Genomic DNA, 22,544 nt, shown 5'->3' with positions numbered 1-22,544 from the left:
TCAAGTTATAGTTCGTGGTTTTCTTGCCTTAAATACTACTGGACATTACTTTTCCATTTCTCATAATACGACAAGTTCTGGACATGTTTTCATAAATACTAATTACATAATTACCCCTCATAAACTTTATTTCTTTGACTTGTTGAACTAGCAAGTCCTAGCTTCTGCCTCTTTAAACCTTCCTTAGTGCTACTGTCCAGTGGGGGACAGAGGCGAGGTCTCAAAGGCAGGAACGGAACACTGTGGGAAGGCAGCATTCTTTACAGGAACCATTTAATCCCGGGCTTTAGAGTTTACCAGTGCTGAAGAAGTTTATGTCTATATGCCTCGAATATCAAGCCCTTCGGGCATGCACTGAAAAATTTAATAAAAATGAAGGAGCCCACTGTAGTTATGGTATTTGGTACAGTTTTAAAGAAGCCAGTGCAAGTTTCAAGCCTTCACGGAAAGATGGGATTTATTTATTTATTTTAAGGTGTGAAGAGAAACTTTCAACAATTGCACTTAACTGGAATGGTGAGGGTTCAAAGGCAGAGAACTTGAGAGAGTGGTTGCAACCTCTGTGTTGCCTAACAAGCCAGGTGACAGAAACCTCTGTCCCCTCCTATTATCCTTGGGCGGGGAGGGGGGGAGGTGACCAAATTGGATGGAAGACTTTGGCCAGAGACGCATTTTCCATCCTGTAAGAATAAGGAGGAGGGAGAGAAAGCTTCCTAACTCGAAATGCGCAGGGGCAGGAAGGGAAGTTTGTCTTCTTTCTAAGGCAAAAGTAGATCATTATACTTACAAAAGCCGCCTTCAAAGTCTTCTCTAGAGAAAAAGCTCTGGGAACTGGGAGGAGGCCGAGGAGCAGAGATTAGGTGGCAGCGGGACTTCCTTCCTCCCCCCGAAGGGGACACTCATTGTTCCTTATCGCCCTGACCTCCGAGGGAGGCTCCCCGGCGAGCCTGAGCTGAGAAGGCCTGGCCTCTGATCCTCCCGCCCGGCCCGGGGCCTCGCACGTCCAACCTGCAGGGAAAGGCACCGGGCGGCCGCCAGCCCCCGGCTTCCCGAGGGACTGTCTGCGGAGTGCTTGCAAGATGCAGAGTTATATAAGCCCGCGTAGTATTATTATTATTATCATCATCATCATCATCATCACACCCCCGCAGAACCCGAGCGGCCACACAAACAAAAGGCAGTTCCAAGAAGAGGAGGCGCGGAGGCACAAGTTACACTGGGGGTGAATTTCGGGACACTGCAGAGCTGCCTGAAGACAAGAAAGAAAAAAAAAAAAAAAAAACAAAAACAAATAAAGGGCAACTCAATCCACGGAGGCAAAGCTCGGCAAACAAACTGCGCTGCGGCTGGCGGGGCGGGCGTCGGGGCTTCCCGGCTGGCGGTTCGGATCCCGGGGCGCCCTGCAGGGGCGCTGCCTGGGGCGGGAGCGCAGGAGGGAGACGGGGGCTTTGCGAAGAGGCCGAGCGCTTCGTAAACACGGGGCGTCCTGAGACCGGGACCCCGGGGGTTCTGTGTTTCTCTCCCCTCCTCGTCTCGTTGGTTCCCAATAGGAGGGCTGGCTGCAGGGCGTTTCCCCGTCCCTAGGGAGCCCTCTATTTGAAACGTCTCTGCATCTCCGAGAGAGCAGCAACCTAGCTTGGGACATCTGAGAAAGTACTTAGGGAGAAAAAGTTCCCCAGCTCGGGGTCCCCTCCCCTCCCAGCTGGCTACTGTATTTTCTTTAGATTATTATTGCCCTGCCCTGCCCTTGGCCCCGCTCCTCAACATAGGGTGAACTTTATCCCGTCATTCGCAGTCCACAGTTGTTTTTTTTCTTTTTGGCCACACACTAATTTCTTGCTTCTGGTGACACTTTCCAGCATCACCCACCCCAGAAGATGAATCACTGGGAAAATGGCCTTCCGGTCTGGCATTCCCATCCACACTCACATCCCAGGCTCCTGGGCAGGGAGCTGCCTATGCTCCTGTTACCTTCAAGGCTCGGGTTCAAATACCTGCCCCCTCTCCACCCCCATTGCCCTCAGCCTCGCTCTTTTTTTTTTTTTTTTTTTTTCACTTGCCATTCCTTATGGGTTTTCCCCAAACTTTCGAAGGTTTGGAAGAAAAGCAGTTGTTTAGTGAACGCTCTTGAGCTTTTACATCTCACCTGGGCTCTCACCTCCTGAGCTTAAGCAAGAACCACCCCAAGAATGATGAACTATTTGTAGTTGTTCGTAAGGATTTGTGGTACTCCCGGCTTTTGCGAATGATTGAAAACGTTCATAAATTTCGGGGTGGGGGGGAAGGTTAAGGCGGACCTCAGTGGCACGAACAGAACTTGCCTGGGTCATGGGTTCCAATCAAACACTGGCACAAACAGAGACAAAGTTTTGATCAAAAGTCCGGCGGGGGTGGGGGCTAGCATCTGCACTGGAGTGGATTTTCTTTAGGACACAAGCTGGTAGGGAAAAGAGACGGCTGACATGTGTGGACCCTCGGCTGCTGCACAGTGAAGGTCCTCTAAAGTGCGAGGGAAAGGGGAGATTTTGGCATTCACACACTTTGGGAGGCTTTGTTATGCAGGGAAACGCCTCTGCGATGCGGCGTGTGCAAGGCCTTGGCACACTACCAACAGCTCTCTGGCAAAGGGCTTCATGAGGAGAGGTGAAACACCGAACGCGATCCGTCAGGTACTGAGCTTCTCGTGGCTTTGCACCAAAGTGTTCTTGATGACAATCCCTCTGTTTATTCTTTGGCAAAAGCAACATGCTTTACATTCCGTGTCTGGTGGTGGGATCCCCCACCCTGTCGCTGAACAGACTTGAGGTGTTTCCACACAGCGCACACTCTCCAGTGCATACAGAGTGCTCAGTGAGTTAGAAGAATTTTCCCGCCTCCACTAATTTGGAACAATCCCAGCCCATTCAGGTTATAAAGAATTTCAGCCTCAACCTCTTGAGAATTTGGCTCCAGGAATGAAGAGATGTCATTGTGACTTAGCTGTTTAAGTGCAGGGATCTTCCCTCAGTTTGTTCTGCTCAGCTTTGGACGGTGGCCTTCATCCTAGCTACCTTTTATCCCCACTAGGTTTCAGGCAGGAGCCTCGATGTGTCCCTGGATTCTTGGGCTTTTGTTTGCTTGTTTGTTTTGGTTCTGTATGGGAATGGCAGGGCCTCACACATGTTAGGCAAGTGTCCTGTGATCACATCCCCAGCCCTGAAATGCATTCTTAACCCAGCAACAGCCTGAAGTAGAATTATGTTTTATCTTGATTTAATGATGGGAAAATGAAATCTGGTTGTGTTAGTTTGTCTTCTGTGTCTCTGACCCCTGTATGTATGTATGACAAACAACATAGGAGAAGGAAAGATGGATTTTGATTCATAGCTTCGAAGGTCCCGGTTCATGTGAGGTTTGGGTCTGTGGTTGAGGCAGAAGAACACTGTGGCTTAGAGCACACAATGAAACATACCCCTCACCTCGCAGTGACCAGAAAGCAAAAAGAGAAAGTGAGACAGTGGCCAGAGTTCACCTTCAAGAGCAAAACCCCAATGACCGATTGCCTCTCTCCCAGCCCCACACCCTAAAAGTTCCACCACCTCTCAGTAGACTCACAGGACAGCTACTTTAGAATGTAAGCCTTATGAACAACATTTAAGATCCAGCCCAGGGACTGGGAATGGGCTCAGCTGGTAAGTGTGCTCGCCTAGTATGCACGAAGCCCTGCATCATCCCATAGCTGCATGTGGTACCACATTCCTATAACTCCAGTACTCAGATGGTGAAGGTGGGAGAGCAGAAGTTCAGAGTCATCCTTGGGGACATACTGAGTTTTGAGGCCACCCTGGGTACATTAGACCCTACTTAAAAATGAAGAAAGAAGGCTGGAGAGATGGCTTAGCAGTTAGGCACTTGCCTGTGAAGCCTAAGGATCCCGGTTCGAGGCTCGATTCCCCAGGACCCACGTTAGCCAGATACACAAGGGGGCGCACACATCTGGAGTTCGTTTGCAGTGGCTGGAGGCCCTGGCATGCCCATTCTCTCTCTATCTGCCCTTCTCTCTGTGTCTGTTGCTCTCAAATAAATAAAAATAAAAACAAAAAAAAAATTTTAAATAAAAAAAATGAAGAAAGAGCACATGCATCTGGAGTTCATTTGCAGTGGCTGGAGGCCCTGGTGTGTCCACCCCCCCACCACTCTCTCTCAAATAATCAAACACATAAATAAAATAAAATATTTTAAAAAGAGGTGGGCTAGAGAGATTGCTCAGTGGTTAAAGGTGTTTGCTGCAAAGCCTGATGGCCTGGGTTTGAATCTCAGGTATCCATATAAAGCCAAAGGCACAAAGTGGTGCATGCATCTGAAGTTCATTTGCAGTGGCAGGAAGCTCTGGCACACCATCACCTGGAGCTGGAGAGATGGATCAGCCATTAAAGTCATTTTCTTGCAAAGCCTGAAGACCAAGGTTCAATTCCCCAATACCCAAGTAAAACCATTTGTATGCACAAAGTACCACATACATCTGGGGTTTGTTTGTAGTGCAGGAGGCCCTGACACACCCATACTCATTCTCTTTCTCTCTCTCTCTTTCTTCTTCCCTGTTTGCAAATAAGAATCAAAAAAATTTAAGAAAGAAAGGAAGAGAGAGAGAAAGTTAGGAAGAAAGAGAGAGAGAGAAGGAGAGGAAGAAAGAAAGAAAGCTGGAAGGATGGCTTAGCGGTTAAGGTGTTTGCCTGCAAAGCCAAAGGACCTAGGTTTGATTCCTCAGGACCCACGTAAGCCAGATGCACAAGGGGGCACACACGTCTGGAGTTCGTTTGCAGTGGATGGAGGCCCTGGAATGCCCATTCTCTCTCTCTCTTTCTCACCCTCTTTCTCTATCAAATAAATAAAATATTTTTAAAAGAAAGAAGGAAGGAAAGTGTCAAGAAACAAACAACAAGAAGAAAAACCTTGAAACTTGGGAGGTCCTGAGAGAGTGAGAGTGACAGGTTTGGATGTCCACTTTAGATGCTGTTGTGGTTTGAATGTGAAATATCCCCTATAGCTTCGTGTGTTTGAACACTTGGCCCCCAGTGCGAGGCACTGTTTGGAAAGGCTGTGGAACTTTCTGGGTGTGGAGCCTTGCTGGAAGCAGTGGCTCACTGGGCAGGCTATGAGGTTTGATGACTTGGCCCCACTTCCTGCTTGTTCTCTCTCCTTGCCTGTGCATGCAGTGTGACCGGCTGGCCACCTGCTCCTGATGGATACCTTCCCTGCCACGAGGAAATGTGCTCCCCTGAAAGTGAAAACCAAGATAAACCCTTGCCTCCCTTAAGCTGCTTCTTGTGTGGTATTTGGTCACAGCAACAAGTAACTAACACAGATGCCCAGCAGTATCTAAAACAGGATACTCCCCAATCTCATTTCTTTTATTGTCTTAATATCTTATTTATTTATTTATTTATTTAAATTTATTTATTTGAGAGTGACAGACATAGAGAGAAAGACAGATAGAGGGAGAGAGAGAGAATGGGCGCGCCAGGGCTTCCAGCCACTGCAAACGAACTCCAGATGCATGTGCCCCCTTGTACATCTGGCTAACGTGGGACCTGGGGAACCGAGCCTTGAACCAGGGTCCTTAGGCTTCACAGGCAAGCGCTTAACCACTAAGCCATCTCTCCAGCCCAATATCTTATTTATTAAGTTGAGAGAAAGAGGCAGAGAGAGAGAGAGAGAGAGAGAGAGGGAAAGAGGTACAGAATGGGCACACCAGGGCCTTTAGCCACTGCAAAAGAACTCCAGACACATGTACCACCTTTGCATATCTGGCTTTACATGGGTACTGGGGAATTCAACTTGTGTCCTTTGGCTTTGCCAGCAAGCACCTTAACCGCTAAGCCATCTTTCCAGCTCCTCTTCAGTTTTAAATTTTGTTTTATTTTTATTTATTTATTTGAGAGCGACAGACAGAGAGAAAGAGACAGAGAGAGAGGAGAGTGGGTGCGCCAGGGATTCTAGCCACTGCAAATGAACTCCAGACGCGTGCGCCCCCTTGTGCATCAGGCTAACGTGGGTCCTGGGGAGTTGAGCCTCGAACCGGGGTCCTTAGGCTTCACAGGCAAGCCCTTAACCGCTAAGCCATCTCTCCAGCCCTCCTCTTCAGTTTTAAAATGACAGAGTAAGGCTGAGGATTCTGATGTGATTGTGTGTCTTGACAGCACTGTCCTTGAAAAATGGAAGGTAGGAATATCTTCATATTGCCATACTTGAATATTTTTAGCCCTTTGGCTAATTAATCAACATGTACCTTGAGACCAATTAAAATCAATAAAGGGCTAAAATGTAATTTGGATGATTATGAGTTCTCTTTTTGAGTTAGGGAGTTTGGCTCAACAAGTAAGAAAGAGTGCTTGCGGCCTGATATGCCTTGAGTTTGATTCCCAAGCACCCCCATAAACAACTGGGCATAGCCACATATGTCTCTAATCCCGGCCCTGTGGGGAAGAGAGACCCCAGACTCACTGGTCAGCCAGTGTGACTGAAAACAGTAGTTCTGTGTTCAGTCACGACTCAGTCTCCAGGAAGCATGTGGATGTGTGATAGAGGAGGCGTCTACACATGTATACATGGGCTGTGCACATCTGCACACACATGTGCATTCACTACAACCCACCCTACCACACCAGACATAGTACACACACATGCCACAAAAAAAGTTCTTATGTCATTCACATCAAGGCAAGTAGTTAAGGATATTGTTGCCTGAATCATACAATCGTATAGCCTTCACCCAAGAAGATTCTTACTACAAAAACTGCTTCAACCATGTTTATTTATCCCATCAAAAGTGTCTGTTCACGAAGTGTCTGTACTCTTAGAGAGCAGGTTATGTGAGCATCATTTCCTCAGGAGGCACTGTTGTGGGCCACTAGGCTTGGAAGGCTGGACATTTCACATGCCATCGTGACATCTTTGAGTGTCCCAGGGGCCTTAAAGACCTTAGGCCTGTAATCTTCCCTGAGTTTTACCCCATCTTCAGGAAAGACTCCCCATCCGGCTCAGTACCCGGTTACAGTGATCAGCGCTCGACCTAATTCAAATTCTTGAAGTTCCGTTGACCCATGGAACTCTTCAAGCAAGCCGATCCCATCCTGCCTTGCAAGCCGGTTGCCCTAGGTCCTATTGTTACAGCAAAGTCCCTCTCCCACAGCCCTGCTGGTTCCCTCTGGAGCCAGTTTTCCAGTACACTTCCCATGTGGCCCTGAGTCCCCTTCTCTGGGTTGCCATTGAGTTAATAAACTACCTCGGATCTTATCTGTCCACCGTCAGGCACTGGGAGCTCTGCCATCCCCAGTGCCCCAGGGTGGGTGGGACTCCCTCCTTTACCATCCCAGTGAGTAGGAAGTGAACTGAACAATGAAGAGACATTAATACTAATGCTAAATGGAATTTATGACAGCTACTGCCAGGAGACCCTCTTTGGAGTTTTGCTAAGTGTCAGTTTAACTGAATTCATGTCAGCCAGAGCTGACCTTTATTAATTTCAATGCCTCTGAGTGTTGCCATTTGCTCTCTTTAATTTTTATCCTTCTCACCTAGAGATTTTGGGAGTAATAGCACTGCTCCCTTTCCTGAGAAGCTACAGTCCTGCCCTGGAGGCAAGGAATAAAAGGATGACCTTTCCATGCCTGTCATTTAAATCTGCTAAGTACATTTTTTTCCAAAAAAAAAATATAGTGGAAAGAATTCTTCTCATCTCTATAGACAGGCGATTATAAGAAACCAATCTCTTTTTTTTCATCTGAAGCGTCCTAATATTAATATATTTCCAAATTCTCAGCCCTAGAGACAAAGCTTCAAATGTAATTTCTTTTCCTGGTCATGAGATTTACAATGGGAAGGTCATGTTTGCACTAGACTTTGGTTTGAAATTAATCTTTTTTTTCTCCTTGGTATTTCTATAGAATCCAGGCACTTCATGATTTAGCCATTTCCAAATATGAAATACTTGTCATTCTCGAACAACAATCTAATCTTCCCTTTATGGGTGGAGAATGTGGAAATCATTGCCAGTGCATAGATCACTCTAAAGGTTACGACCAGCCCTGCAATGCTTTCCTCCACATGTTCCTAGTCTACAAAGTACAGATGCAAATTATTCTGTAAGCAGCATGGACAGCATCCAACCTTGTGAAAGTATTCATTCTAAGCTCTTCTGCACACAGCTTGGTGGCACACACCTCTAATCCTAGCACTTGAGATGCAGAGGTAGGAGACTCATGAATTTAGGTGCAGTCCAGGCTACATAGTGAGTGGGGGTTTTTGGAGGGTGGGGTTGTTTGTTTGTATTTTTGAGATAGGTTCTCACTCTAGCTCAGGCTGACCTGGAATTCACTATGTAGTCTCAGGGTGGCCTCGAACTCGTGGTGATCCTCCTACTTCTGCCTCCTGAGTGCTGGGATTAAAGGCGTGCGCCTCCATGCCTGGCTCTCATAGTGAGTTATTTTTGTTTCTGTTCTTTCAGCCAGCCTTTACATTTTTAATTTTAATTTTAATTTTCTTTTTCTTTCTTTCCTTCTTCCTTTTTCTTGGCAAGCCCAAGCTCAATAGACTGGCCATTTTTTATGAGAGAGAGCAAGAGAAAGAGAGAGAAGGAGAATTGTCACACCAGGGCTTCCAGCCACTAATCAAACTCCAGACATGTATGCCACCTGTGGGCATGTGACACCTTGCGCGTCTCTGGCTTACATGGGATCTGGATAGGCCTTAGGCTTTGCAGGCAAGCACCTTAATCACTAAACCATCTCTCTAGCCCTTAACTTTTAATTTTATTGTAATAAGTGTTCAAAATCCTGAGTTTCTTTATGACGGTTTCATACATTTATGTCATACTGCTTTGCTTGTATTTTTCATCACTCTCCCTTTTTTGACACTGCCATGTTCATCCTCTCACATACTTCCCTTCTGGGTCTGTTTGTTTTTGTTTTTGTTTTTGTTTTCTTGAGGTAGGGCCTTGCTCTAGCCCAGCTGTGTAGTCTCAGGCTGACCTTGAACTCAATGAGATCCTCCTACCTCTGCTTCCCAAGTGCTGGAATTAAAGGTTTGTGTCACCATGCCTGGCTTCATTTCTGCTTTTATAGCATATATCTGTATCTGTCTATCTAGTTACCTATCTAGCACTCTATATATGTAGTTAAATCTAGGTTATATATGTATATGAACATGGCCATATTTGTTTCTTGCCTCCCACCCACTCATGTGAGTTCAAAGCCAGCCTGAGCTACATGGCCAAGCTTTGTCTCAATAAACAATGCAAACAAAAGTTCATCTGCATTCTGCTTCATGGAACAAATAAATATTTTCAAGCCTCACAGCCATCTTCCTCATTGAGGGGTCACAGTAACATCCCTCGTCTTCTGGATTGTGCCTCCTACAAAATACAGTATATTCCTGGTTCTTTTAAACAAGGGTTCACTTAAACCACATCTGTTGCTCATCAAATTCCTACTTTAGGAGTAGAGAATTCATTTACAGAGATAGGTCTTGTCTGGAATATCTTATGGCAACAAATAGCTCTCATTAAATTTCACAACATTTTATGGACATACATACAGTACCAGATTTTATATGATTCTAGAATCCAGACAAAGCTCTGACCCCCCCACCCCACACACTTCAAAGGATTCCTCACTTGACTAATTCTAAAGAGTAAATTGATTTTCTCATCATTTGTTGTGTTTGACAATAGGAAGGCTGACGCAGCAACACTACTAAAATGACAGCTCCTTTTCACCCAAGGGGAAGGAATGCGTGTTCATCTCCTTAATGCCTGGCGTCTTTATGAGAAATGTGAAGTCATTTATCCTCAGCAATAACCTGTCTAGGATTAAAAAGTACTTGGTGCTTATAACGGAAGTAATCTGTCAGGAGAAATTATTTAGACTGATGTAAATTAACTGAATAAATTGGCTTAACTGTGGCTTCCTAAGGATGGCATGTAGATTCAGGTTGGTTAAAAGTCAGTGTGAACTGAAGAAGAATCTGGAAAAGATCTTTCAAGAAGTGATTTGGCATTCTGCTGGAGGAAAAGATAATACATTTAGTTGCTAAATTCTTTTTGCATTCACTCAGAACTTCTGGAAGTGATTTAAGCAAGGACTTGGAAATCAAGGGATACACATGAATGTCTTGCTGATTCTGGATGACAGTATTAATACCTTACGAAACCACTGCGGGATATACACAGTGATGCCCTTGATTCTAAATCTTCAATTGTGTTTCTGTAAGGGGCTGGGCCAGTCCTCTTGGGGGTAGCTTGGGCATGAGCCCCAAGGATGAGTGTAAGAGAGGGGAGCCCTCGAGCCATGTGGAGCCTGGTGTGTGTATTCTGCAGAAGAGAGAGAGAGAGTTGTTTCACATTTGCAGGGCATGCTATTGTATACCAGTTAATAAGTTTAAAAAATGTTTGCACGTGTGTGTGTGTGTGTGTGTGTGTGTGCGCGCGCGCGCATGTCAGGGTCTCTTGGCACTGCAAACAAGTGACAGACACGTGTCATTTTTGCATTTGGCTTTATAAGAGTACTAGAAAATCAAATCTGGACTGGCAGGCTTTGCAAGCAAGTGCTTTTAACCACTGAGACATCTCCTCAGCCCCTTCACAAGTTACTGAAATTTCTACCTTCTCCTCCTTGGCATGACAGCTTCACAGCAAACCTTCTTCCATTACCTCTTTTTCCAAAAAGTCTAGTAAATTATAGGAAGAGTCACTTTACCTGCATGGGACATTTAATTACTTTGGAGAAAAGGTGTAAATTGTGGGGAAATACAATGTACTTCTTACGACTGTTGACTGAACTTTACTGTGTAGTGCGGTTCTTGGAGGGACTGCATTGATGTTTGGAAACAAACTGATGGGTCCAAATCCCAGCCCTGCAGGTGTGTAATTTGTCTTTCGGCTACTTCCTGTGTACACACCTGGAGTGATTAGCATAGCGAAACCGAGGCTGAAAGTGAAAACAATTCCTCCGTACGTGCTAATGATTCAATGTCATTCAGTGTCTCCTTTGTTTTCTATGTTGTTTCCTCAGGTGGGGTCTCACTCTAGCCCGGGCTAGCCTGGAACTCGTGGCAATCCTCCTACCTCTGCCTCCCTAGTGCTCAGATTAAAGGCTTTATCCTTCGTTTTCTGGGAGAATCTAAGAGCATGGCTGTCCTTAAGCACTAGTTCAGTCTTATTTGCTCTCTAGTGGAGAACATGTTCCCTTCCCATGGAGCGCTCGTTGAATGGGACCTGACAGTTACTTAGGTTTGTATGTTTAAGTCGAAACACACGAAGGCACAGACTGGGGGTGTAGCTGGGTGATGGGGCACTTGCTCAGCACACACCAAGACCCAAAAATCAACAGAAACCATTTTTTAAATGATAACTGATAGGAACCTGAATGCTACAGTGACTTTTAGCCAAGGGAAAAATGATTACTGAGGATAGAGAAAACTTAATATCTTTTGTGTTTGAACTTTCAGTCTTTGCTCAACCCCTAGAAAACAGTGCATTTGAGAGAGAGAAAAAAGGGATCATCCTCCTAGACGTTCAGTGTGGAGTGACCTGGCGTTTGTCAACTGGTCTTTGTGTAAGCAAGTGGAGGGATGGATTGCAAAAGTGATAGCCTGCATGATAAGGAGCAAGTGAGGAGTGAGGGGAGGGGAGAGACAAGAACAGACTGGGCAGAGAGAGAGACGAGGAAGCAGGAGGTGTTGGGAACAGGACCCTGGATACAGCCAAGGCAGAGGCCCCAGTCTCCAGGAGACTGATAAGGATGTCCTGAGACACAGACAGAAAAAAGCCTCAGTGAGCAGACTCTGCAAGAGACTGTGTCTAGGGCTGAAAGGTTCATTAGTAAGAAGGCTCGGGCAAGGCTGATGGACAGAAGAGAGTGGTGAGGAGAAGCAGCACCTGAACGCAGTCGCTTGGAGGCTTGCAACTGCACCAGGCAGAATAACCTGAGCCCTGATCGGTGTGACTCCAGTGAAGGCAGTTTTTACCCCACAGCCTGTGACCCTTGCAGGAGGGGAGAGTGTTGTACTGAACTCTGAGCTGAGACAAAAGTGGAAGAAAGGGATCTAGGGACATGTGGGCCTCTCTGCTCACCAGCCTTTCTTATAGTTGGGGGACAATGTATTCCAAGGATGCGTATAGGCAGTTTCAGACTGTGGAAGCCTGGTTTAAGAGAAATGTAGAGGAGTGTACCCTGCTGGTTCTAAGCCCAGGTCTGGTCACTGAAGGGTCCCTTTCTGAGTTGTCACTCAGGAGGCTGTTGTGAGGAAAGTGCCCGTATCTCCTAGAGTTGATTCAGCTCTGGGACTGGCCTTCGTCAGATTTCTTTTTGACCTCTTTCTTGCTTTTTAAACTGGTAAAAGAAAGTGAAAAATCGTGAAATGCACCCAGCAATGAGTCTGGATATCATTCTATTGTTATACAGAGAAGTGACTATAATCTAAACAAAGTTACCCAGACAGTCAAAGGCCACATCTGTCAAATTATCCACAGAGCTGTTCAACTTTCCAAGTACTGGCTTAAGAATCCCTCAAAAGTGTAACCTTTTTCTTCTTTTATTTTCTGGCTTTGAAAAGGTGCTTTGCTGAGGTTTGGTGAATTGATCCAATTTAATTTCAGGTCTTCTGTTTAAGTACTGAGATGATGATGTCTTAAAAGCTTTTTATAGAGAACTCCAATCATCATTCATTCATTAAACAAGCAATTACTGGACGCCGGGAGTGTGTCAGGGACTGCTGTGGTTACAGATAAGATGTGTCAACCTGCTTTTAATACTAATACGTTTTCTTACAAACTGTGTTCTCAGAAAAAAAAAAAAAATCTCTCAACTGCAGGCTCAAAACAGCTACTAAGTGTAAAGAAAAGAAATGGACTAAACTACCAACTAGGCTTAAAAGAAAGAAAGAGAGAGGTCCAAGGATGATGATCAGTGATAGAGCACTTGCTCAGAGCTGGATTAAACCCTGGATTCATTCTTCAGCACAGGGGTGGGGGGAGGGGAGCCAGTCAGGTAATGGCAGGTGGCCTGGGGCCCAGCTGCTTCCGTTCATGTTCTGTCTTGGCCTCTGTTAGTCTCTAACACTGATAGAGTGGTTCAAACTCCAGAACTTGCCTTCTCTATAGAAGATAAGGAAAATGAGAGTCCTACACCATAGAGAGGCTGCAATCTTAGCTAATACGTGCAGAGCGCTTAGTTACAGAGGTCTAGTGTGCATTTAACAAATCTGAACCTATCATCATATATAAAGCATAAAGGCACTGAGCTCAGTTGTTTGCTTTTGTTTTATAACAGAACGTTGTCTTCCAGACAAGACACGGCTCTTGTACTTATGATCCCATGGCAGCTGTAGTTACCTGTTCAATACTAGACCCATCACCATTCCATCATGGGTAGGGAGGGGCTCGTGAGGCCCAAACTCTCCCAATCACTTAATGCCTTCTGGGGAAGGAGACGTTTCCTTCAGTGCTATAGCCGCATGCTTGGTAATAACACTCCAGCCCTACTCATGCGAGAATCCTGTTTAAACAGTGTGTGACACACACATAATGAAACAGAATTATATCAAAGTAAAAGTGAATCTAATTGGGAAGAAGAATGGATTCAGCCGGAGGGAGAAGGAAACAAGATGGTGGGGGGGGGGGCTGGTAAATACCTAAATACACGAGAAACATGAGTATAAAAATTGTCAGAAAATTTTTAAGAGAGAATGTTATTTTTCTATCCATAAATTCAACATGGTGAGTAGAAGTTTTATCTATCTATCTATCTATCTATCTATCTATCTATCTATCTATCTATGTATGCACTAGGGGTATGAAAAGGCACTGGAATGTTAGGTTATATTGAATGACTGGGAGTGTGGCTCAGTGGTAGCGTGCATGTTGATATATGTATAAGGCTCTGGATTCACTTTCTACCATCATCAAAAAAAAAAAAAAGTACTATAAAGAACACTGATTGTAGAATTTAGGACACAGTTATCTGTCAAGATACTGTCACATAATAGCTATGGGAAAATAACCTTCACAGCTTATTTCTTATATCTCTTAATTTATAAGATGGGTCCAATAATGCTAGCCTTACCTGTCCTTCATCTGAACCATTAAGAAGATCGAATTTTAGAACAGGTTGGTGAAGGTGGTTTGCAATGAGTGACATGATGTGTAGCTAAAATAACTTTTTAATCATAATTATGAAAAGGCATATACAGTGGTGTACCTACAGTCCCAGCCTTTCTGGAGACTAAGACAGGAGGATTGTTTAAGCATAGCACAAGGTCAGGCTGGGCAACACCTCTAAAAAAAAAAAAATCACAACCATGAGTTCTTTCTGAATTATGGAACTGATTACCGGTGACTGATTGGTATTTGGTGTGACGGTAGTTTAGTACTGCAAGTTACTTGTTAGTTTACAGAAATACACCACAGGCTCAGAGAAAAGTACGGAAATAGAAGACCTGGATTTCTCATTTTTCACCATGCTTTTAATCAGCTCTGCTGTGTATGCAAATAACTTACTTTCTTTGTGACCAAAAAATATTTGCAAACTTAGAGAAAGTTCCAAGACAAGATGAGTAGTTTGTGCATCAGTTGCTCAGATGACTCTGGAGCTAACAGTTTTCCCCAGTCGCTTGCTCTATCAACATCATTCTCACATATACCTGCCCCTGGGCTTGCGATGGGGTTACAGCCCAAGATGGTGCAAATTGAAAATATCAGTTTAAGAAGCATGCAATACACCAAAGCTATAGAACAGCATTGCTTAGCCAAGGCTGTGGCTGACACGCTCAGAACACTTACATTAGTCCATAGCTAGACTAGACCATCTAAAGCAAAGCAAATTTTGTAGTAAGTCTTTGGCTATATTAGGTGATTCTTTGAATACTGTACTGAAAATGGAAAATCAGAATGGTTGTATGGGTATGCTTACACAACACTGGAAAGTAAAATAAAAATTACTGAGTTGAACCATTGTAAGTCAGGAACACACTCTGTGTGTGTGTGTGTGTGTGTGTGTGTGTGTGGAGATGGAGAGAAGGAAAGAGGAACCAGAGAGAGAGAGAGAGAGAGAGAATATATCGCCTCCCAAAAGTATTGAGAGCAATCTGTACATATCATATTCTTTAAAACGGGCTGTATAAAGTTGTCAAAATCAAATACAATGTTTCAAGGTGATTAAGGAAGTATAAAGGTATCAATTGTTATATGAAACTTAAAAAGGTGTAGTTTGTAAGCCATGGAGAAAGATCGAATTATGTTGAAAGGACTCACGTGTCATAGAGTCCACATGATAAGCTGACGATTGGAACCAAATTCATTTCCACGCTGGGAGAAAAACGGATGCCTTCACGCTATATGTCAGTTTTCAGTTGTACTCTTCTTCCTTAAGAACTGACATTTTTGGAGGGTACAGTCTTTCACTTCACTGTTGCCAGGTTGTGTGGAATTCTTTGATAGAAGTAGGAGCATATTTGATAAAAGAAGGTAGAAAGTAAAGAGCTGATGCTCCCAGCAGAGTAACAGAACGTCAAGGATCTCAGCGACCGCTCAGCTGGATTTCTTTGGGTCCACCTTTTCACTGATGGAAAGGGCACCAGTGCAACATGCACAGGAACGAGGGATGCTGTTTCACAAGGTGTGCCATATGCAGGCTTAGTCAAAGAAGTGTGTGCAAAGCGCTGTGGGCCAAGGGAATAACCTTTCAGAGAATCCTTCCCAGCGTTGACTGTACAAAAAGACTGTCCTATCATATTATCTTCACATTCTGAGCAGAATGCACCCATTCATCACAAGTTGTAATACAGGTAGGTCTGCTATATTTGTAATTCTAACTAGATTTGCAAACGCATTTTCCAGGTAATTAAAATAAGACCAATGACATAAAAATATGAACAAAAATGTTCTATTTCCTGTGACATGTTCCTTTCATGGCTCAAAAGCATCCTAATGGCTTCCTTCAGATACCCAAAGCAATAACAAAGAGGAAATCTAGAACATGTTTTAAAATCATACCTATTGTTAAAAAGTCAAGATATTAAATAGTTTTCTAGTGCAAAATGAAAAATGTAGTTAATGAGCATGACATAAACTTACAATCCAATAATGGTTAATCTTGTTTCCTTTGCAAATAAATCAGTTTTAAACATAAATTATATAGATACATAATTGTATATATACTCATGTAATTTATAACCCTACAAAGAATTTTACTCGTATACTTCTCTTGGAAAACTTCCATTACCTGAGGAACTATTTCAAATGTTCCTTCCCAATGAAGTTTTATGACTGAGGGATATTTGAAGTGCTTGAATGCAGTGAATCTCCCTACTACTGACAAAACATGTTATATGTGGAAGAATTTGAGGTATGGAGCCGTAAAGTGGGAGTCAGAAGCCATGACTTCTAGGAGAAGAAATGCAGTTCAGTGGCAGAGCATTTTCAAATGCTGAGAGATCCTGAGTAGGGGTCACCAGTACTCAAAGAAAGTCACAATTTTTAGCACAAATTACTCCTCTTCCCAGTGTCTTAAATATACAGTATTCTCAAAGGTTCTGTCTCTGGTATGTAGAAATGGCACATCTTCTTTCTTGCCCAGATACTATAAGTCCAAATGGATTAACTCAAATGAAAATATTTTAAAGGAGTGATGGACAATATTCCTTAGGTCTTCTAAGATGGCAATATCAAGAACATTCTCAGTCAACCATAGTGGTGCATGCCTGTAAGCCCAGCACCTGGGAAGCTGAAGCAGACAGTCTGAGACTATGAAAGCAAGCAAGCAAGCAAGAGAGAAAAGAGAGAAAGAAAAGGCAGAGGTAGGAGGATGATTGTGGCCAGCCTGGGACTATAGAGTGAGTTTCAGGTAAGCCTGGGATAGAGTGAGACCCTGCTTTGAAGAGAAAGAAAGAAAGAAAGAAAGAAAGAAAGAAAGAAAGAAAGAAAGAAAGAAAGAAAGAAAGAAAGAAAGAAAGAAAGGAAGGAAGAAGGGAGGGAGGGAGGGAGGGAGGGAGGGAGGGAGGGAGGGAGGGAGGGAGGAAGGGAGGAAGGGAGGGGGGAAGGAAAAATGGAAAGGGAAGGAGGCAAGGAAGTAAGGGAAAAGGAAGGAAGGAAGGAAGAAAAGAGGGAAAGAAAGCTACTTCTTTACACTAAAGCTACACACTTTCTCTATAGCGACTGTGCTGGTTATTTCTGTTGGAACAGACTTCTCACAAAAAGAGTACACCTGAGGGCTAGAGAGATGGCTTAGCAGTTAAGGTACTTGCTTGCAAAAGCCAAAGGACCCAGGTTTAATTCCCCAGGACCCATGTAATCCAGATGCACAAGGTGGCACATGTGTCTGGAGTTCATTTACAGTGGCTAAAGTCCCTGACTTGCCCATTCTCTCTCTCTCTATCTGCCTCTGTATCTCTCTCTCAAATAAATAAAATATTTTAAAAGAATATATCTGAAAAATAAACATCATTTGTATAAACGTCTTTTTCTATAACTCTTTACAATGCCTTATTTTTTTTTAATTTTTTATTTATTTGAGAGTGACAGATACAGAGAGAAAGACAGATAGAGGGTGAGAGAGAAAATGGGCGTGCCAGGGCTTCCAGCCTCTGCAAACGAACTCCAGACGCGTGCGCCCCCTTGTGCATCTGGCTAACGTGGGACCTGGGAAACCGAGCCTCGAACCGGGGTCCTTAGGCTTCACAGGCAAGCGCTTAACTGCTAAGCCATCTCTCCAGCCCACAATGCCTTATTTTTTACCCAAGACACTCTTAATAAGGGATTTCATGGCCAAAAGGACAGCTGGGCTCACCCCATCATGTTCATCCTAGGTGCTAATGGTAAGTAAACTGGTGTATGAACTCACATCAGTCTCAGTAGAAATCATTGACTTGGACTTTGATAAGACCTGGGTTGTGGAACTCTGTAGCAATGTGAACTGCTATCTGATAGCAACGGGAACTGGATATACAGAGAAGTTGCAGGATGCTGGCTTAGCTAGCATTCAAGTCCTTGGTTTGATCCCCAACAGTAAAGAAAGAGGAAAAAAAAAAAAAAAAGCATGAGTTCTATGATCTTACCCATGTCTTTCCACAAATTCATTCTACATTTCCTGAGGTGTAAAATTTGTTTAGATGTTCTCCAAAGTATGCATCTAGCATTCTATTTTTCTCTAAGATACCTTTTCTAGAACCTAGAATACTAAATTTGAGAGACAACATGTAAGATTCATTATCATTGAAAGAATGAGGTGATAATCTTTTGTCTCACTTGCTGATTGTCTTGCAAAGAATTATATTCCTAGACAAAGTTTTATAATCAGGCTCTAGCACAAAATATATATGTCATATATATGCATGTAATTGTATGTGTGTGTATGTCTCTGTGCATTGTATGTATAGCTATCATATACATATGTGATTCACTGATTTCCCATGGAGTTTAAAGGGTGTTTCAGCTCATGCTATGCAACAGAAAATGGACGTTTTATATATATATATATTTCAGGGACAGTGCTACATATATATATATATATATATATATATATATATATATATATACACACACACACACACACACACACACACACACACACACACACACACACACACACACACACACACATATATGTAGCACTGTCCCTGAAATTCTGGTCTGGCTGTAATTTTACAAGATCTCACAAAACAGAACTGTCACAATCTCTTCAGTTCAGCTCTCAAGAGAAATTAATTGATAACATAGAGTTCTGAGTGGCTGGCATGTGAATGACACCCAGCTATACGATTTCACATCTAATCAAGGAAGATGGGGATCTGAGTTGGCCTACTGTGTCTGAATCTTTTTCTGGCTGTAGTCCAGCTGGCTCTAATGTAGCCCTGGAGAGTGATGTGGGCAGAAGATGGAAAAATATTCTCAGCCAGACATTCAGGGGCTGAGAGAGCGTCTTCCACATTGTCAGAAGCATGCTTGGGTTAGGTGTGGATTTGCCGCTGATTAGTGTTCTGAAATTCTCAGTGACTGATGGGAAATTTCTATCCAAATGCATTTAGCCATTCTGTGGCTGTAATGAAGGACCGTAGCATGCATTGGCTACGTGATGTTGAAGCTATGCGTGGCAGGTGCAGTAGTTTAAGCCTTATCTTCTTCTTACAGTAATATGAGCAAGGAAGTGAGATTTTAAAAAGCTATGGAGAATGGCAATAAAATAAAAGTTGTACATTATTGGGAACTAAAATGATGACAAGATTTTCAGTGGAACTCGAGCACATGGAAAAGGGAAATTATTGCTGGGCTGGTTAAAGTTAGGACAAGGAAGTTCCATGGAGGTAGTGGGGCTGGAATCTTTCTCTTCAAACAAAGATGGCGAGGGGGGGCGGGCTATGGACACACAAAATAATTTTGGGAACCAGCCCCAGCAAACAGTACGAGCAGCCCAGCCACATTGGACAAGTTTAGCGGAGGACCAGGTACATGGACGGATGGAAGGGTGATGGGAAGAGTGTGGACACCCTTACATGCTGCTGCTTTACTTCGATTGGAAGCTGCAGGAACCTCAGAAAAAGCTGTCTTAGAGCCACAGAATGGTATGGAGAAACAACTTCGCAGGGTGGTGATAAGTTCACAGAGATCTGTAAGAAGAAGGGAGACTGGAGCTATGGCAGAGAGTTCAATTTAGAGCAGAGGATGCAGGCAAAAGTGAATGAAAGTACTTCGCCCCATCTGTCTCTACCACCTTTTCATTGTTAGGAAACCTTGTATGTTTCTTTTTTTGTTTTTCAGGTAGTGTCTCACAATGTGGCCCTGGCTAGCCTATAGACCATGCTGGCCTTGAACTTGAAGTTATCCTCCTCCCCATACCTTGCTAGTGCTGAGATTATAGGCTTGGGGTACCACACCTGGCCAAAGGTAGAATTTTATTTATTCAGCCTTGTCTTAATGGAAGAATAGAGGATGTCTGCCAGTAAAGAAGAGGATCAGTGTAATCTAGTTAGGGGAACTAGTACCATGAAGGCAAAGAAATGAGGGCATGTCCCTGAAAGGTAACCAGCTTGCTCCGAATCATGCCATTAATAAGAACCCAGTTTTGGAATCCAGGTTTCCAGTGCTTTTTTCCGTTGTACCATGTGCCTCTCCCTTGCACTGACACTACTGCCATTGTTCAGAAAGTCTCATTTCATTTTCCAAGTTTTGGAAAGTTACCAAGGAATACTAAAATATGCATTTTAGTTTATCATTTTCCCAGTATGAAATATAATTTAAGTGGAGCCAAAAGGGCAGTCTAAACTTCCAGAGCCATTATGCCAATGGCAGCAGTAGTTTCAAGGGCATTTCTAAGATGGCAACAGTGGACTGGAGTGGTAGAGTGATGGGTGGATGGACAGTCTTATGGCAAGTGGGTTATGAGGGTAACAACTGTGAAACATGAAGCTTTTCTTTTGGGGGAAGGGGATTTGAGACAGGGTCGTAAATTACAAGGCTAGCTTTGAATGTATGATGCAGTCAAGTTGGCCTTGAGCTACCTGATGCTTATGCCTCCACCTCCCAAATGCTGGGATTACAGGTATCTACTACCACATCAGACAAAGTTTCCATAGTTTATTTTTTTTCTTTGTTTTCTATCCTGATTTTTGTGTCAAAAAAGTGAGTCTATGATAGAATATATTTTGACTGCATTGGTATTCTTTTTAAATATTTATTTATTTAGAAAGCCAATAAGAGAGGGAGAATGGGCATGCCTAGCCACTGCAAATGATGTACCACCTTGTGCATCTGGCTTATGTGAGTCCTGAGGAATTGAACCTGGGTCCTTTGGCTTTGCAGGCAAGTGCCTTAACTACTAAGCTATCTCTCCAGCCCCAGTATTTTTTTTTTCTACTTTTTCATATAAGAACTGAACTTCTCCACTTCAAGAAGTCTTTGTATCTCCAAGACAGTTCTAGAAGCTTAAAAGGTAGAAGAAGAACTCTGAATTAAAATCTGAAATTAAGAAGTTCAGGCATCTTGGCTCTTATTCCATCATGAAGAACTCATACTCATACCAGGACATCTGTCCACTGAGCTAAGTGGATGCCAGATGAAGAATCCAGGCAAGGCGGATGGTATTTAATGATCTAACTGTGGCACTGGTATACTGCATCCTCTGCCCTTGGTTCATTGCAATGGGCGTCTCATCAGCTCAGCTGCCAGCCATTAATGACTTTGAAATATAAATTGGCTCCTATCTATTAGGCACCCACGCCTGGCAACTCTGAATAAGAAATAGATTACAGGTACTGAGGCTTTGGCCTGCGTTTCTCCCTTAGGAACCAAAGATCGTGGTTGAGAGCACTCAGATGCATAAAATAAACCAGACCAAAGTCTTCATTAAAAACTTGACTGGAGCCCAGATTATTTTGGAGGAACCAACATGCTGTCAAGTCTCCATGGTTAATGCTATTTCCACACATTTTCAGTAAAAAAAAAAATAAAATAAAGGTACATTTCAATTCCAAATATTCATGACTCAAGCTCTGTGTCCCTTCAGCCAGTGTCCCCAACATACAGTGTAAGAATATGAAAAGGCAAACACAGTCATATGCTTTGAAGAATATTAGATGTAATCTTAAAAACTATACAGTGAATTAGGTTTTATACTTGACTAAGGAATGGTCCTTCTATTTGGAAGAAACAATGACAGTGTTGAAACAAAAATGAAATAAAATTAAATTAAAAAGCTAAGCAAGACGTGATAGAAAGAAAACTGGAGGAGCAGAAAACCTTCTCCCAAGGGCTGGGATGCAGCTCAGTTGGCAGAGTGTTTGCTTAGCTTTCCTGGACTCTGATTTTGACTCCCAGCACTGCATAAACAGGGCATAGTGGTACATGGCAGCATCCCCAGCATTTAGGAGGTAAAGGGAGGAAGAAGAGTTCAAGACCAGGGCTGGAGAGATAGCTTAGCAGTTAAGGCACTTGCCTGCAAAGCCAAAGAACCCAGGTTCAATTCCCCAGGACCCATGTCAGCCAGATGCACAAGGTGGCACATGCCATTTACAGTGGCCAGAGGTCCTGGCATGCCTATTCTCTCTCTCTCTCTCTCTCTCTCTCTCTCTCTCTCTCTCTCTCTTTCTCTCTCTTTCCTTATCTCTCAAATAAATAAGTAAATTTTTAAACGAGTTCAAGATCAATCTTGGCTACATAATAAATTCTAGTCTAGTCTGGCATACATGAAAGCCTGTTTCAAAAGAAAAAAAGAAAAACCTTCTCAAACCTTAATATGAACAACTATACTATATGCTAATCACCCTGATTTGATCATTGCATATTATATATGCATGCCAGAATGTCACACTGTAGTCCATAAATACACATAATTATTATGTATCATTAAGATTTTTTAAAGAATGATTTGTTTTTATGTTGATAAAAGGAGTCCGTATATCATTTGTAAAATATGTTATTCATCCATTCTATAAGAGGATATCAATCAACATCTTCCACAGTAAAACCTGAGGGCTTATGACAGAAACAAATATTTCATCTCTTTTTGCCCCTGGACTTT

The 22,544-nt window shown here is 43.3% G+C and overlaps 1 protein-coding gene across 4 annotated transcripts in view; it reads right to left on the bottom strand.

Moving 5' to 3' along the window:
- The window catches only part of Sulf1 (sulfatase 1), a 198,089-nt gene that overhangs the window by 164,543 nt on the left and 11,002 nt on the right, over positions 1–22,544 (bottom strand). The window contains exon 1 of one of the 4 annotated variants that reach the window (XM_004653301.2): positions 788–806. The exons of the other annotated variants lie outside the window; for them this stretch is intronic. The gene's annotated coding sequence lies outside the window, so the exon portion shown is untranslated. Of the gene's footprint in view, positions 1–787; positions 807–22,544 lie in introns of those variants that run through there. 4 annotated transcript variants of the gene reach the window in all.

The sequence above is a fragment of the Jaculus jaculus genome, chromosome 2 (genome assembly GCF_020740685.1).
Source record: "Jaculus jaculus isolate mJacJac1 chromosome 2, mJacJac1.mat.Y.cur, whole genome shotgun sequence".
Classification (NCBI taxonomy): Eukaryota; Metazoa; Chordata; class Mammalia; order Rodentia; family Dipodidae; genus Jaculus; species Jaculus jaculus.
This window is presented reverse-complemented; position numbering and strand designations above follow the sequence as displayed.